The sequence below is a fragment of the Pinus tabuliformis genome, chromosome 4_1 (assembly GCF_031772625.1).
Source record: "Pinus tabuliformis cultivar Carrire ecotype Pingquan chromosome 4_1, CPIR1, whole genome shotgun sequence".
In the NCBI taxonomy this organism is placed as follows: domain Eukaryota; kingdom Viridiplantae; phylum Streptophyta; class Pinopsida; order Pinales; family Pinaceae; genus Pinus; species Pinus tabuliformis.
This window is the reverse complement of record NC_142303.1, coordinates 514,538,454-514,557,774: the sequence shown is the minus strand read 5'-3', so window position 1 is coordinate 514,557,774 and position 19,321 is coordinate 514,538,454.

The window sequence follows — 19,321 nt, the reverse complement described above, 5'->3', positions numbered from 1 at the left end:
TGAAGCTCATGAGTAGGACTAGTTATAAATGGTATTTCTATCTCTTAACTATTTCTGCCCTTGTGTTAGAGTGATTTTCATGTTCAGTTATTTATATATTGATGTATGAATGTCTGAGTTATCATTTGGCACTTTTGTACGGTGATAGCTATTTATTTATGCTTAGTGTATGAATAGCTTATTATGCGATATGTTTTTCACAACTGTTTTGTCTAACTTTTTATACGAAGTGGTTCATCCTTATTGAATTCTTTTCTCATAACAGTTGAATGATCTTTATTACCAGTTGTTATTTGAAATCATTTTAGATCGCATAAAGGAAAGATTACACCCCGAGTTAGTGTAGATTTAGATATTTCTGCTTATTAGAATACAATTTCCTTATTATTAGATTAGAATTAGAGTAGAAGTATTCCATTTAGAAATTGTTAGACCAGAAATATCAATCTTTCTCACACACACACTTAAATTGGGAAACTGGTCCCATATTCCTAGTCGAACCCACTATACCAAACAAAAAAGGAGCTGCCAACCAAGGTCCAGACAGGGCGGGTATCCCCCTTGTTGTAGACTCGATTTTCGGGGCTTCAACATATTTGGCGCTAGAAGGAGGGCCCCGAACTATGGATGGCAAGCAAATCCAATCTAAATACCATTCTGAGAGTAAATCACCCTCATTATCTCCCCCGACTTCTCCATTGCATTTAGAATCTTTAAATCCAGAGTCAAAAGTCACTGGAGCAACAACCGCTGCTAAAAACCCTGACATTTCAAAACAATCTACTATTGAACTTCCTGAAGTTGACTCTTTGATTCACAAACTTTAGCGATTCTCTATATCTCCTCAAAAATCTTATGAATCTCAAGGCAGAATGACTTCGTAATATAACCCTGCTCAACCTCTTACCAGGTTAAAGAGCGAAAAATTTGGTGTTCAGCCAACTAAATTACCTCTACCCACTAGGAAGAGAGCAAGGAAGTCTCCTAAAGGATCCGATAGCGAGACTTTTTCATCCTCATCATCCATCTCAACCTCTTCACCGCGAAGTCAACCATCCACTCCTCCACTTCAGATCATTGTCCATCAGCCTACTGCAACTTCTCCAACTCCTTCTCAACCATCTGGAGTCATAGTATCCCCATCTTCTCAACAACAAGGATCATTTTCTGCACTTTCCTCTGTTAGTAGTTCAGCGATGGCCCAAACTCCATGGAATAACCCACGAGCAGTCCTAATGCTTGCACCCTTGAGTCAGTTACCAGCCCATCCTGAAAAATGGCTGCCTAAGTTTAATCCTGAGGCAGGCATGCTAGCGGAAGAACATATAAATAACTTTATGCTATCCATAAATCTCAATGGAGTTATTAATGAAGATGTTGTTGCTTGAATTTTTCCTTATACTCTGCAAGGAACAGTCGGATCATGGTATTTTTGATTACCATCTAGATCTATTACTAGTTGGGACATCTTCCAATAACAATTTCTGACCAAGTTTGGTGATGACAGGGCTACAGCGACACTGATCAATGACTTGTCTAACCTTAGGGCTGAGTCAAGAGAAACCATCAAAGATTTCAATCTACGTTTCAATAAAATCTTAAACAAAATTCCTACTGCTTCTCAACCTAGTGAAGAAGTGTGAAGTGAATGGTACATTACTTCTTTACCATCAAACTTAGCAATCTTTGTTGATAGGGCTAACAAAACAACTTTAGTTGAAAATATGAAAGAAGCAATAGCAGTAGAGAAACGTATTACAGCCCTAGAAAAGAAAAACGTGATGGAAGAACGAAAATATAAGAAGGTTTCTTTCAAAGAAGATCCCAAGAAAAAACAATCGAAAGATCCATTTGATTTTGAAGGATTACAAAAAGTTTTGAAGACCATGTCCAACGAAATGGTCGACATTAAGAAACAAGTGGCAGAAACTTTTTCTAAAAATCCATACAGGCCTTTTAAAAGAAATCATTCAACTAATTCCAAACCCCCTAATGCTATTTCAAATGCTGAATAAGAAGAAGAAGAAGAGGAAAACGTTACTGAAGAACATACCGATGAAGAAGAAGTTGTAGAGTTACAAGGTATGTGGGATTTCATCCTCCTAGATGAAGAGGATCAAGAGGCATTCCCGGTTAGTACTCGCAGCAGAAATCAACTTGATCCTCCTCAACCTACACCTAAGCCAAAGAGCGCAAGCTCGATGACTAAGGATAAAGTTACAGCCAAGAAAACATCACCTAAAGCGACTCAAACCAGCCCAGTCCAAACAGACACATCAGCTCCATCTAAAACACTAATCGTTTCGGATGAAATGGAGTATAATATCGTAGAAGACATGAAAAAGACTAGGGCCAATATTACTCTTTTTGAATTGAGCAAGTTAAAACACTAGCAAAAAGTACTTTTGAAAGAATTTCATGTTGTACCAGTTGCACCTTTACCAGTTGTTGTAGTCTCTCAAGCTTCGCATGATATGGGAAGACCTCCAACTAATATGATGAATAAAGTTGATCCAAATGATATCGCATTAATTGGAGGAAGATCGAGATCGCATACTCCCCCATTTCTCCTTACTTATGAAATTTTCAATAAAAACGTGCATAATTGCTTAGTCGATTCTGGAGCTTCATCAAATATTTTACCAAGATCAATTTGTGCAAAATTGAGCGTTCAACCACAGAAATCCGCTGTGCGCATAGTTTAGCTTGATCGATCGCAAGTCAAAGTGATTGGCGAATTAAATCAGGTTACCATAAGGCTATCATCTAACCCAAAGGTAAAGTGATCGACATTTTAGTTGTTGATATTCTTGAATTTTATGGCTTAATCCTTAGCAGAGATTGGTCAGAAAAAATTCATGGATACTTTGCAACTGACTGGTCTCACATGTGGCTCCCTTATAATGGTAAACCCAACCAAATAAAATTTGAATGCGAACGACATCAGAAATATATAGTAACGGAACTCAAGGGAGAAAATGAACCAGTAGCATATAATTCTAACATCATTGGCAACTATTCAGTAGATTCTTTCCTAGGAAATTTTAATGCTCATACTTCACCTTACTTAGAACATTCTGTTTTATCTCAGGTAGAAAATTTCTCGCAAACAGATAGTTATAAATGCATTAATTTTATAGCTAGTCCTATAAATAAATATTTGTTTTGGAAACTATTTTTTGATGGTTCTAAGTCTAATGAAGGAGCAGGAGCAGGATGCGTATTAGTAAGCCTAGAGGGAGATAAAACCATGCTAACTTGCAAACTCGAATTTGAGTGCACCAACAATACTGCAGAATACGAGGCTCTAGTCCAAGGGTTATACAAAGCAATTAGATTAGACGTCAAATACTGCAAGTTTTTGGATATTCTGAAATTGTAATCAGACAGGTACGTAATACTATACACTATTTATCAGGTCATTTAAAGCATTACCAATCTTTAGTTCAAGATCTGGCTGAACATTTTATAGCATTTAATGTTTCATCAATTCCCAGACTCCAGAATGCTAGTGCATACCTCTTAGCCAATGTAGCTTCCAAGCTCATTCCTTCAGAAGATTTTAGCCCTGACCGATTTTCAATTGAGTTAATTTTTAGACCATCTATTCCTGATGACATCACCAATTGGAGGATTTTCAACGACGATCCTGATATCGTGAGTTTCCTCACATCTGAAGGTTCCTACACCAATCAAATAATTGACGAAGACCAGCATGACCAACAATTGCAACAGGATAGTACTAACAATGCTATACCTAAATCAGTAGTCAAATTAGAAGACCTTTATGATTTGAAAGATCAATTCAAAAGATCTACCAATTCAAAACTCCAAAGTTCAAATTTGAATTATGAATTAGTAAATCTAGGAACTGATGCCAAACCGCAGAATATCAACCTAGGCCTTGGCCTAGCCCCTGAAGAGAAATTAGCCTATATCCGTCCCTTGAAACAGTACAAAAGTGTATTTGCTTGGAATTACGATGAACTCAAAACATATGACACCTCCATCGTCCAACATACTATCCCAATGATCGATAATGAAAAACCTGTCCAACGGAAGTTGAGAAAGATCCATCCAAATTTAGAAAATCAGATCAAAACTGAACTCAATAAGCTATTGAAAGCCAAAATAATATTTCTCGTTAGATATTCTAAATGGGTCTCCAATATGGTACCTGTTAGAAAGAAAAACAGAGATATTAGAATTTGCATTGACTTTCAAAACCTTAACAAGGCCTACCAGAAGGATAATTTTCCTTTACCTCCCATGGAACAAATACTGTAGGCAGTTGCAGGCTCAGAATTAATGTCATTCTTGGATGGATTCTCAGGATACAACCAAGTATTGGTACATCCCGATGATCAATTAAAAATGACATTCAGAACTAAGTGGGGCACATATGCATATCGAAAGATGCCATTTGGTTTAATTAACGTGGGTGCCACATTTCAGAGAGCCATGGACATTACATTCAAGGGGTTAGTTAATAAGTCAGTGGTAATTTATTTGGATGATATAACTGTTTATTCCAAGAAACGAAACAACCATCTCAGAGATTTAAAAAAAATCTTCCAATGTTGTTTAAGGTATGGGATTTCGCTTAACCCGAAAATATCTTTTTTCGCATTAAGTGAAGGAAAGCTTCTAGGATTCATAGTGTCAAAATCTGGAATTCACATAGATCCTAACAGAATCAAGGAAATTTCTGCAGTACCCCTACCTCACAACAAGAAAGCCATACAATCATTCCTTGGCCAGATTAACTTTGTAAAGAGATTCATCCCAGACTTTTCAAGAATCGTATCTCCTTTACAAGCCATGATTAAAAAGAATGCAAACTTTAAATGGGGCCAAGATGAACATGAGGCATTCAATCTGATCAAACAAGCAATTATCAATGCTCCATCTTAGCAACTCCAAAATTTTCCGATCCTTTTATTTTGTATACATTTTCCTCAGATAGATCATATGCTGCAATACTCACTCGAGCAAATCAAGAAAAGGCGGAAGCCCCAATTTCTTTTTTCAATTCCAATTTAAAAGGTGCTAAATTGAATTATTCAGATGTGGAGAAACAAGCTTATGCTATTTTTAAAGCAATTAAATATTTCAAACCTTTTTTACTCAAAACACATACCAAGAAAAGAGCCCTGAGGTTAAAAGCCAAACAATATCAACTCGTGAATGACGTTCTTTTTAGAATAAATTATGATTTTGTTCTTCTTAGATGTCTTGAGAAAGCTGAAGCTGAAAAAGTCTTGCAGGAACTCCACGATGGGCCAGCAGGTGGACACTACGCTGGAGATGCCACTACTCACAAAATTTTACGTGCAGGCTATTACTGGCCCATATTATTCAAAGACGCACATAACTACGTAAGGAAATGCCAAGTCTATCAAACCGCTGCTGGGAGACAAAGGAAACCAGCCTTGCCACTGCAACCGATTACCATCAAATAGCCTTTCGATCAGTGGGGATTGGACATAATAGGTGAGATCGTTCCTCACTCTTCGAAATAACATAGATATATATTGGCAGCAACAAATTATTTTATTAAATGGGTAGAAGCAGTTCCACTCAAGACGGCTAATGCTGAAAATATCATTGAATTCATAGATCAGTTCATAATCACCAGGTTTGGATTGACTTCTGCGTTAATGTTTGATAATGCATCATATTTTTCTGGTAATGCAATGACTGAATTTGCACTCAAAAGGGGTTTCAAGCTTAATTACTTAGCCAATTATTATCCACAAGGGAATGGGTTAGTTGAATCTACAAATAAGAACTTAATCAGAATCATTAAGCGAACGATAGACCAAAATCATAAAAATTGGCATAAATCTTTAATATATGCTTTATGGGCGGATCGAATAACGCAAAAAGCCTCTATCAGCACTTCTCCCTTTAATTTAGTTTATGGGAAAGAAGTGGTTCTTCCAACACATCTGGCAATTCCCTCTTTAGCCTTGGTCCAATATATTGATGAAGCACCAACTTCTTATTTACAAGTTAGGCAAATGAAAATAATAAAGTTAGAAGAACAATGAGAGCAGGCCAAAAGAACTCACGCTCATCATCAAGCATTGGTAAAAGCCTCTTTTGATTCCAATATGATATCCAGAAAAGATTTTTAGATGGGAGATCTAGTTTTAAAATGGGACAAGGCTCATGAGGAAAAGGGAAAACATACAAAATTTCAAAGAATGTGGCTTGGTCCTTTCCAGATCATAGAAGTCATAGGTCCATCTACTTTCATGCTACAAGATTTAACAAGGGAAAAGGATTCTTTACCTATTAATGGTCAGATACTCAAGAAATATTTTCCGTAGAAGATTATTCTTCTATTTTGTAGAGAAGTTATTTTTCTTTTCATAAATAAAACCAGTTGTGAATGGTTACAATAGGCATTTACGAAAAACACACCAATTCTCTTTCAAATTTTGATCTTTTGCTTGTATAAATAACAAATCTTTTGGAAAATTGATCTTTATTATTGAAAGATACAGTTAAAAACTCTAGCCTAGATATGATACTAGTTTCAACTTCATAAAATTTGATGAAAACAACCTTTAGTGAGAAATTGTTTTATATCAGTGCAATGAAAGGTATCAATAACAAAATAAAGATTCTCTGTAGAACAGCTATTCCCAAAAACTCTACTATTGTCGTCCAGAGCTATCTTAAGGAAACAATGACTTCCTCCCTACTAAGGAAATCACAACTTTCAGATGAACAATCCAAGGATACACTTTATCTTAAAGAGTAAGAGGTCTCATCGCGAGCCGTCTTTTCATAATCACAGATATTATAACTTGCTGACTTTGCCAATACTGCATACCACAACAAGGCAATGACTCGAGATTGTTAAAATCAAAAGACAAGGGGTTTCATCATGAGCCAGCTTGTTCAGCAAAGTTATAAATCAATGAATGACTATGTCATGAATTGGCTACCAAGCCAAGACATTGCTCTTTAACAATAAAAAAGAAAACGAAAGAAAAAAGTGTGGAAATGGATTCTTCTTTGGGAATTGTAGGCTTCTTTAAGTAGGATACAGGATCATTACTGGGTAACAGGTAACCCCGTCGAGGCTATAAACGCCTGCTGGCAACAGAGGCTCTACCTACGAAAAATGAGCATATTTGAAATTGCTTTACAGAGAAGACTTTGTTTTATCTTTACAACCCAAGTAATGACTGATGTAAATACAAGGATTAGCTTGAGGCAGCAAATAATCAAAGTTGAAAATAGTAGAAAGAAAATATCATTGATAGGCAAAAGCATAATGTACTTTATCTTTCTATAATAAAGTTTAACTTTCTGGAAAATTTTCTGTTTTGGAAGTTTTGAAAATTCAAAAGAGCAGCAGAGATAACTAGTTCTTCCAAGTGAATCACCAATTGTTGTGGCCAGCAACAACCCCCCTTCTTATTTAGTGTTATTCCTAATACTAAATAAGTGGGGACCCTTAGTTAAAAATAAAAATAAAAACCAATGTAGTGCTTAAATTTCCTTTTAGAATAAACTTACCATCATAAGCTTAGGAAACCCCCTTGCAAAATCTAAAAAATCTAAGTATTATGATAAGGTAAGACAAAATCTTTCCTTAGGAAATATCGCATCGCAAAAAGATAACAGGATACCTCCTTATGAGCTGAATTTTAAACATTGCGAGATCGCGATACGCGATAATATCGCATCGCATCCAGCAAACACAACTTACATTGAAAAACTTTAATTTGCCGATATGCGATGATGCCGATCACAAATCGCATGTCGCAAAAAATGAGTTAACAAATTTTATCATATATAATGTTTCTACGATCTGCGATATTGCGATATTGTGATGTCACGAGCGACCAATTTTGCGATGTTATGGTTCTGCGATGTTATCATTTCGCGATATTGCGATCTACGATATTGCAAAGAAAATCGCAAAATCGCTTCATCGTAGATCTTTCGGGCTCGTTATTCAAGAAAAGTATTTTCCATAAGCTGACACCTGGTTATGCGCTTTAATGCTAATAAATGAAGTAGTTTCCAGTTATTAATGGAATATGGTTCGTGCTTATCAAAAAATCATCTCACGTAAGGTGGTATATTTGATGTGTCTGTGGCATTTAAAACTTTCCCATCACTCTTCCTTGTCATTCATTTTCACTTCACTTGTGAATTGCAGGAACGAAGAAAAGAAGACAATACAAAGCAATACGCAGGATAAAATGGGAAAGAAAAGCAAAGCTCCGAGCCCTGAAGAAAAGGAAATGGCGCCCTTATATACAGACACGGCCTGTAACAGAGACGCGAGAATTGCTACGTGGGAAGGCATGTATAATCTGCTTGAAGAGGAGAATCCAAGAGTAATGGAAGTTTCTATTATCGCGGGCTCAAATAGTTATTCTAAGGCATCAATCACAGAGCTAGCTTGCTCATTCTTGCACCGGATAGCAACAAGACCCAAAATTCTCCCATACACGGACATGGTGAAGTGGATACTGGACAACGTTGATATCAGAAACAGACAGTTTAAGACTCAGGGTCAAGAGCTTGCAGAAATATTATTTTCACAAAATTTGAACTTTATATCACCTAAAAGGAAAAGGCGCAAAAGGTGGAAAATGCATCAAGGAAACCCAGATCAATAAACGAAGGCAGTTTCTGATGCGCGATTAGTGCCCATCACTGAGAAAAATTTCTAGAAAAAGAAATTTGTTAATTGCCCAGTCACCTGCAAGCCCCGAAAATTGCAAGAAAGCAATGATAGAGACAGATTGGAAGTAGAAGGCCCAAGAAAAGGCAGAAGCAATCTGAGGGTTAACCAGGTTGAACTGGGATTATTACCGGGCTTACTTGGTAAATCCACATAGCCAGTGGATGACTCTTAAGTGTATCATCAATTCGGCCGAAAAGATGGTGCTAGCTCTTGTCGATTCTATTTTCTCAACTCAGCTAAAATGGGAAGGCAACCACCCGACTCTTCTCAAACAGATGCTGCATGCGTGCGATTTTAAGGACCAAATACAGAAGTAGTTTAATTTTAGATTCAATTTTAGTTTTAAATTTGTTTTATTTTCCTGAAAAGAGGATGGTCATTTAAACTGCATCCTACATTTTTGTAACAATTTATTTTTAGATTTAGTTAGTAGTATTTAAACCCTTCTCATGCATTTAGAGAACGGTCCTGAAATTTATCAAAAACTTATCCCCAGAACATGCATTTCTGTACCCTCTGAGGAGGTTTTGATGAATGAATGGAATAGGATTTTTTGATGTTTACATTTGATATCTGCTACTGATGTTGCACTTTTGTACTCTTAGTGGATATTTGATCAAGAAGAGATAAATCGTTATCACTTGAAGCTCATGAGTAAGACTAGTTATAAATGGTATTTCTATCTCTTAACTATTTCTGCCCTTGTGTTAGAGTGATTTTCATTGTTCAGTTATTTATATATTGATGTATGAATGTCTGAGTCATCATTTGGCACTTTTGTACGGTGATAGCTATTTATTTATGCTTAGTGTATGAATAGCTTATTATGCGATATGTTTTTCACAACTGTTTTGTCTAACTTTTTATACGAAGTGGTTCATCCTTATTGAATTCTTTTCTCATAACAGTTGAATGATATTTATTACCAGTTGTTATTTGAAACCATTTTAGATTGCATAAAGGAAAGATTACACCCCGGGTTAGTGTAGATTTAGATATTTTTGCTTATTAGAATACAATTTCCTTATTATTAGATTAGAATTAGAGTAGAAGTATTCCATTTAGAAACTGTTAGACCAGAAATATCAATCTTTCTCACACACACACTTAAATTGGGAAACTAGTCCCATATCCCCAGTCGGACCCGCTATACCAAACGGAAAAGGAGCTGCCAACCAAGGTCCGGACCAGGCGGGTATCCCCCTTGTTGTAGGCTCGATTTTCAGGGCTTCAACAGAAACTTACTCAATACTGGATATAGTGCTTTAAATATTGCCCATTGATTAGCAATGGGAAATATTCTCCCTCCAAATTCCAAAGAATGAAGGTTTTATTTCATTTGACTTCTGCAATAATGAAAGGTCCCAGCTAGAAATTGTCAAACTTTCCATGCTTTCCCTTTTCTTCTCTTCTTGCATCCCGCCTTATAACCATGTCTCCTTGTCTAAAATCTCTTTCTATAGTTTTTCTGCAAATAAATGTTTCATCTTGTCTTGATATTATAGGAGTTTGTGCTATACTTTTTCTCTATCCTAATTTAAATCAATGATTTGATTTATATTTTTTGAAAAATCATCAGTCTCCTCATATGAATCCTGCAAAAGCTTCATGTCTAGAAATTCTAATTGAGTGGGAACATTAACTTGTGTTCCATAAATAAGTTGAAAAGGAGATTTACTAGTAGATCTGTTGGGTGAAACTCTGTTTTCCCATACTAAATATTTCAAAGGATTGTCCCAATTTATTTATGATCTGCTAACACCTTCGTGATGAATTTAATCAGGATTTTGTTTGATGATTATGCTATTCCATTCCCTTGTGGATAATAAGGTGTAGAGGGATGTAATGAAATTTGATATTTTTGACAATACTCAATCATTTTAATGAAACTTAAATCTTGAGCATTATTTCTAACTATTTGTCTTGGATAACCAAATCTAGACAAAATGTTTTCCTCAATAAACTTCATGACCAAAAAATTATTTGCATTCCTTACTGGAATAACCTCTACCCATTGTGAAGTAATCAGTTGTTGTCAGTATCTACCTGTGTTGATTACTGGAATAAGGGACTATTTCACCAATAAAGTCTAGTCCCCACTGTAAGGAATACAAAGAATACAACTTTGTACCTTTGAACCAACTTGTTCAAACAACTTTGGCCAATAGAATCCTTCTTTGAGTATTTTGTGTGTTGTTGTTTTCCGAGTGTAGTGGCCTCCACAGACTCCATCATAATTGTTTAATCACTCCTTATGTTTCTCTTTCAGTCAAACACAATAAAATAATGTTCAATGGTTCCATCCAATAAAGATTTGCATTTACTATACAATATTTCATTTCTCTAAGCTTAAGAGATCTACGATGATTCTTTGTGAATTCAAGAGGATATTCAAAATCACGTAGAAAATGTACAATGTCTTTATATCAATATGATAATAAAAAAATTTCATCAATATGCAAAGGAAGCGGTACGGGTACTGAGCTAGAAGAAGGTTTGTGTATTATTCTCCTCTGAAGTAGAAGAAGGTTCCTATGGATTCTTCTCTTGTGAAGGATCTAAAACCTGCATGATTGAATTGATGCCCAAAATTTTACAATTTGATTCTACCAACATCTTTTCAAAACCTTGTCCCTTAACCATCCTTGTTGGTTTGATATTCAAATCAAACTCTCGGATCTTATCAATCCATCTCCCCCTTTTCCCATCTGTATCAAGTTGAGTCAACATTTTTTTTACTGCATCGTTATATACATAAGAAATTATAGGAGAATGTAGTGCATATATTCTAAAAGTTTTTATGCTTGAACTAAAACATATTCTCGTTTTTCAATTATTTCATACTTCATTTCTACATCCCTCATAACTTTTCTAAAGAAAGAAAGTGGCTTCTCATGATAGTTTTCATTTTTCTGCAATGAGAGAGCTACAAAATTCAACTAACAAAAGGTTACCAACTAATCCTCAGAAGCCTTTTTATGAATGAGGCTTCTATTTTTTCATTTTCCATTATTTTCCTCCAATTTTCTCCTCACATGCAACGTGTGACCTTTCACCTCCCTTTTCTCCTAATTTCCGTTATTTTCATAATTAATTATTCCAAAAATGCCATTTTTCCATTCCAAAGCCTTAGCCTTTGCCTTTTTCAATTTCCTTAGCCACAAATAACAAAATGAACACCCCTTAGCATGTCCTGCCCAACATTCAACTTGGAATAAGTGTCCCATCAATCGTGGTTATTATTTTTAACTTTTATTGCATGGAATTTTCACCAAGGATGTTATAGGACCATCCCCCTTGGAGGACACCATCCTCTGTGTTGAATCACACATATACTTTAGCAGCCTGCTAAAAGAAGACATATTTCTCATGGAGCAGTATTTACAATGAAATACCTTCTCAAAGAAAAACATCATGACAACATGATAACATACTGCATAGTGGAGCTTTATAACACAACTCATTACAGTATTTACAATGATCATCCTGCTGAGTGCCAACCCACATGACATCATAACATCATGATAACATAATCACATGATATCATAGTAACATGAAAACATAATCATAATGACATAACACCCATACCACATAGTGGAGCTTTATAACATATATCATGGTAGTATTCACATCCATATACATATGTATACATAGAAACATTACCAAAAACATATACCAAATCATATACCATAGCATACATCAAAACATATACTAAACACCATATCTAAGCATATATTAAAACATCATATATCATATACCAAACAATCATAAAGCATATATCAACCACCATAAAGAATACACCAAACCACCATAAAGCATATATCAAACCAACATAAAGCATATACCAACCACCATAAAGCATATACCAAACCACCATATCAAAGTTGCTTTGCCTCAACCAGAAAAAAAGGAAGAATACATATCCTGCATCTGATCTTCCATCTCCCATGTAGCTTCATCGAGCCCAAAGTGATTCTATTTCACTTTAGCTTGCTCAATTGCTCGGTTCCAGAGCATGAGCACCTTTTTCTAACTATACACTGAGGCTCCAACTAGAATTATCCATCTAGTTACACTTGCAATACAAACCAGTAAATCACATGATCAACATCCTTAACATACTTCTTAAGAAAATATACATGGAAAACAACATGGAATTTCATTATTGGAGGCAGTGCAGGTTAATAGGCTACTAGCCCAATCCTCTCGATGATACTGAAGGGTCCACAAAACTGTGGTGCCAGTTTGGCACATGATCCAATCAACAAGGATCTCTTATTCAGTTTGATGCACAAGTACACCTATTCCCCAATTTTGAGCTCCTTGAACAACCTGTTTCTATCTGCATATCCTATATCTCCTTTAGATTCTTCTTGATCACTTGTATTTCATGTTCCATGTCTACCAACATCTCTAGTCCAATCAACACCCTGCTAACTTGATCACTCCAACTAATGAGAGTGTTACAACTCCGACCATACAATGACTCAAAAGGATTCATCCTCAATGGCTCCTGATAATCGTTGTTGTATGCGAACTCTACCAAAGGGAGATACTCTTCCCACTTCTGTTGTTGATGCATCACATACATCCTCAACGTGCCTGTTAGGCCCCTATACCACTAGTGTAACCCCTTATTGTTATAAGTACAACCCACTTATTATATTGATGTACCCATGTAGTGCCCATATTGTTTCTATTGTGCCCCATAGAAGCCCATTATTGTTATTATTGTGCCCTTACATTATTGTTATGTCGGCTCTGATTATGTTATGACCCCTTAGAATCCTATATATAGAAAGGAGGTATTTTCATTTGTATCATCCAAGAATTGTTCATTTATGTAATTTAAAGGAGGTTTCCCCCTCGAAGAGGCTGAATTCTAAGGCGTTGATCTATCTTTTCTATCTTTTCTTGAGCTGGTTTCATAACATTTGGTATCAGAGCTTTGGATTCTAGGGTTTCACTGCTCCAAACAGGTCATCGTGGAATTTTCACTATAACTTTTTTTGTGACGTTTCAGAAGTTGCAAAAAAAAACCATTTGAGAAGAAAGCGCGTTGAACCTCGGGTCTGAATTTCAGAGCTTTTCGCGCTATATTTGCGGAGATATGATCTGAGGAAGTTGCTCTTTCTGCAGACTCCTGAATTACATTCCAAACAGGTGACCTGGGGAAAATCGTCATAACTTTCTCTCTGGGGATCGGATTGAAATTTCGTAAGAAGGTACAGAAAGAGGACAGACTGAAGTTGTTTGTATATCATTTTCAGATCCAAAGGTAAGAATAGTGACACGTGGCACTTCATACAAGTTCGCTCTTCTGGAAAGGTCTATAATCAGGTCATCTTGGGAGATTGTGCATAACTCTTTCATAGAGAATCTAATTTGGATCAGACTGGTGGCATTGGAAAGAGGACACAGAGGGCTACTACAGGTCACAATTTCAGAACTTAAAGATCTAAAAGTACAGAGTTATAGTTGTTTCAAGGTCAAGCTCCTAAAATCAAGAAAAAGCAAGATGAGGAAGTTTGATGGCAAGGATCCGGTAAATTGGATACTTCAGATGGAGCAATATTTTGATCTACATGGTGTACAACTGTTACAAAAGGTATGTATTGCATCTTCATATTTAGAACCAGATCAATTTTTATGGTACGAAGGGCTTTGTTCTTGTAAAAAACTTGTTACGTGGTCAATTTTCACGGAGGAAATGATAGCACATTATGAGGATACAAAGAGCAACACCTTCTTTAAAGCAACACCACAACAATTGGAAAGAGTAAAAGGGCTTTGTGACATAGTGGAAAGAAAAATTATGGAAACCAGGAAGCGTACCCCTCACAACTATAAAGATGGAAGTGTTGTTTCTCCTAGCCTTCCACAACCTACAAGGGTTACACCACAACAATTGGAAGAAAAAAGAGAAAAAGGGCTTTGTTACAACTGTGATAGCAAATGCACTAAAGGTCATAAGTGTGCTGAGAAGAAATTATTTTACATAGAATATGAAGAGGAGGAAGAAAAGGATCAAGAAACATAAAAAGAAGAAGATATACGCCAGGACCCCACCCGAGAGAAAGAAGAAATGAATCAAACCATATCTTGTAAAGCATTGGCAAGAATTACCACTCCTCAAACTCTCAAGATAGAAGGACACATCAAGAAGAAAAGTGTGCAAGAAGTGAAAGATCACATCGAGAAAGAAGAAATGAATCCAACCATATCTTGTAATTCATTGTTAGAAATTACCACTCCTCAAACTATCAAGATAGAAGGACATATCAAGAAGAAAAATGTTCAAGAAGTGAAAGATCACATCGAGCATCAAGAAATGAATCTGGCCATATCTTGTAAAGGATTGGAAGAAATTACCACTCCTCAAACTCTAGAGATAGAAGGACATATCAAGAAGAAAAAGGTTCAAGCAATGAAAGATCACATTGAGCATCAACAACAAGTTCTCCAACTTTTAAAGGATAACACCACTTCGTTGCAAAATCAAATGAAACAACAGGTAGATAAACATTGTAGTGAAAACAAATTTGATGTAGGTGATTGGGTATTTTTACTGCTACATCTCAAGCAAGCTATTTATGAGAAGGAAATGTTGGCAATACTACATGCACATAAAAAATGACGACCTTACCAAATGGGAAGACTCTTCAAGGATGAGGATGTGGAAGCATTGTTTTGTGCTATTTATATTATCCAACCAGATTGGATAAACGAAGCAAGGGATGAATGGAAGAAGGACAAAGAAGTATGGCCACTTATTCAAAAGTTTCAAATGATCCCAATTCAAACAATATTGCCAGAAATTGAAGAGGAAGGAAAAATCATATTGGAACCTGGAGCAATCACAGAAACAAGAACCCGATAGCTACGAAATCAATCAATTTCAGAGTATCTCATCAAGTGGAAAAACTTACCTGCTGAAGATTCCACATGGGAGGACAAGAATTTTATACAGAAGCATCAAGAACTACTCAAGCATTGAGGACAATGCTTTTTGAAAGAGAGGGGCATGTTAGGCCCCTATACTACTAGTGTAACCCCTTATTGTTATTAGTATAACCCACTTATTATACTGTTGTACCCATGTAGTGCCCATATTGTTACTATTGTGCCCCATAGAAGCCCACTATTGTTATTATCGTGCCCTTACATTATTATTGTTATGTCGGCTCTAATTATGTTATGACCCCTTAGACTCCTATATATAGAAAGGAGGTCTTTTCATTTGTATAATCCAAGAATTGTTCATTTATGTAATGTAAAGGAGGTTGCCCCCTCGAAGAGGTTGAATTCTAAGGTGTTGATCTATCCTTTCTATCTTTTCTTGAGCTGGTTCCATAACATTTGGTATCAGAGCTTTGGATTCTAGGGTTTTGCTGCTCCAAACAGGTCATCGTGGCATTTTCGCTATAACTTTTTTCTGTGACGTTTCAGAAGTCGTAAAAAAAAAGAATTTGAGAAGAGATCGCGCTGAACCTTGGGTCCGAATTTCAGAGCTTTTCGCGCGATATTTGCAGAGATATGATTTGAGGAAGTTGGTCTTTTTGCAGACTCCTGAATTACATTCAAAACAGGTGACCTGGGGAAAATAGTCATAACTTTCTCTCTGAGGATCAGATTGAAATTTAGTAAGAAGGTACAGAAAGAGGACAGATTTTAGTTTCTTGTACGAATTTTTCAGATCCAAAGGTTGAAAATGTGACTCGTGGCACGTCGTACAAGTTTGCTCTACTGAACTGGTCTATAATTAGGTAATCTTGGGAGATTGTGCATAACTCTTTATTAGAGAATCCAATTTGGATCAGACTAGTGGCATTGGAAATAGGACACAGAGGGCTACTATAGGTCGCAATCTTAGAACTTAAAGATCCAAAAGTACAGAGTTACAGTCATTTCAAGGTCGAGCTCCTAAAATCAAGAAAAAGCAAGACGAGGAAGTTTGATGGCAAGGATCCGGTAAATTGGATACTTCAGATGGAGAAATATTTTGATCTACATGGTGTACAATTGTTACAAAAGGTATGTATTGCATCTTCATATTTAGAACCAAATCAATTTTTATGGTACAAAGGGCTTTGTTCTCGTAAACAACTTGTTACGTGGTCAATTTTCATGGAGGAAATGATAGCACATTATGAGGATACAAAGAGCAACACCTTCTTTAGAGCAACACCACAACAATTGGAAAGAGTAAAAGGGCTTTGTGACATAGTGGAAAGCAAAATTATGGAAACCAAGAAGTGTACCCCTCACAACTATAAAGATGGAAGTGTTGTTTCTCCTAGCCTTCCACAACCTACAAGGGTTACACCACAACAATTGGAAGAAAAAAGAGAAAAAGGGCTTTGTTACAATTGTGATAGCAAATGCACTAAAGGTCATAAGTGTGCTGAGAAGAAATTATTTTACATAGAATATGAAGAGGAGGAAGAAAAGGATCAAGAAACATCAAAAGAAGAAGATATATGCCAGGACCCCACCCGAGAGAAAGAAGAAATGAATCAGACCATATCTTGTAAAGAATTGGCAAGAATTACCACTCCTCGAACTCTCAAGATAGAAGGACATATCAAGAAGAAAAAGGTGCAAGAAGTGAAAGATCACATCGAGAAAGAATAAATGAATCCAACCATATCTTGTAATTCATTGGTTGAAATTATCACTCCTCAAACTATCAAGATAGAAGGACATATCAAGAAGAAAAATGTTCAAGAAGTGAAAGATCACATCGAGCATCAAGAAATGAATTAGACCATATCTTGTATAGGATTGGAAGAAATTACCACTCCTCAAACTCTAGAGATAGAAGGACATATCAAGAAGAAAAAGGTTCAAGCAGTGAAAGATCACATTGAGCATCAACAACAAGTTCTCCAACTTTCAAAGGATAATGCCACTTCGGTGCAAAATCAAATGAAACAACAGGTAGATCAACATCGTAGTGAAAAATGTTTTCATGTAGGTGATTGGGTATTTTTACTGCTACATCTCAAGCAAGCCATTTATGAGAAGGAAATGTTGGCAATACTACATGCACTTAAAAAATGGCGACCCTACCGAATGGGAAGACTCTTCAGGGATGAGGATGTGGAAGCATTGTTTTGTGCTATTTCTATTATCCAACCAGATTGGATAAATGAAGCAAGGGATGAATGGAAGAAGGATGAAGAAGTATGGCCACTTATTCAAAAGTTGCAAAAGATCCCAATTCAAACAATATTTCCAGAAATTGAAGAGGAAGGAAAAATCATATTGGAACTTGGAGCAGTCACAGAAATAAGAACCCAATAGCTACGAAATCGATCAATTTTAGAGTATCTCATCAAGTGGAAGAACTTACTTGCTGAAGATTCTACATGGGAGGACAAGAATTTTATACAGAAACATCAAGAACTACTCAAGTGTTGAGGACAACGCTTTTTGAAGGAGAGGGGCATGTTAGGCCCCTATACCACTAGTGTAACTCCTTATTGTTATTAGTACAACCCACTTATTATATTGATGTACCCATGTAGTGCCCATATTGTTACTATTGTGCCCCATAGAAGCCCATTATTGTTATTATTGTGCCCTTACATTATTATTGTTATGTCGGCTCTGATTATGTTATGACCCCTTAGAATCCTATATATAGAAAGGAGGTCTTTTCATTTGTATCATCCAAGAATTGTTCATTTATGTAATGTAAAGGAGGTTTCCCCCTCAAAGAGGCTGAATTATAAGGCGTTGATCTATCTTTTCTATCTTTTCTTGAGCTGGTTTCATAACAGTGCCCTCCGATATCCTATTGACCCTCCACAATGACCATAATTGTACCATTTTGTTTCATTGTCTTTGGTAGCCTTGTGATGAAATCCATGGAAATGACCTCCCATTTCCACTTTGAAATCGTGATCAGTTGTAGCAGTCCACCTAGATGTTTACACTCTACTTTCACTTGCTGATAGTTGAAACACCTCGCCACAAACTCTGCTACATCTCTCTTAAAATTCGACCAATAGTAAAATCTATTTACCGTTGTCAGTGTCTTTTGATAACCTAGGTGACCTGAATAAGGTTTCGCATGAAACTCCCTCAATATCACCTTCTTGAGCTCACTTTTATCTGGTACATATATCCTGTCTCAGAACCTATCTAATCCATTCATTGTAAGACAATAATCCATACCCTGTGCACCTGTAACTGTACCCTGTTGTAACTTGTGCACAATATCCATGTAACTGACATCTTGTTGTCTTGCCTATGGGATCCCATCTTATAAGTCTATCCCATAGGAGCTCATAGCTGCCAAGTCATGTACCTGCACCTGTCTACTGAGAGCATCTGCCACCCTGTTCTCTTTACCTTTGATGTACCTAATCTCAAAATCAAACTCGCTAATCATGGCCAGCCATCTAACCTTCTTGGTATTCAGATTCGGCTGGTAAAACAAATACCTCAACCCAATGTGATCACTCATAAGTAAAAACCTCCTACCAAGAAGATAGTGCCTCCACATCTTCAATGCATGTATGATCGTTGCTAACTCAAGATCATGCGTAGGGTAGTTCTACTCATGCTTGTTTAGTTTCTGAGACTCATAGCATA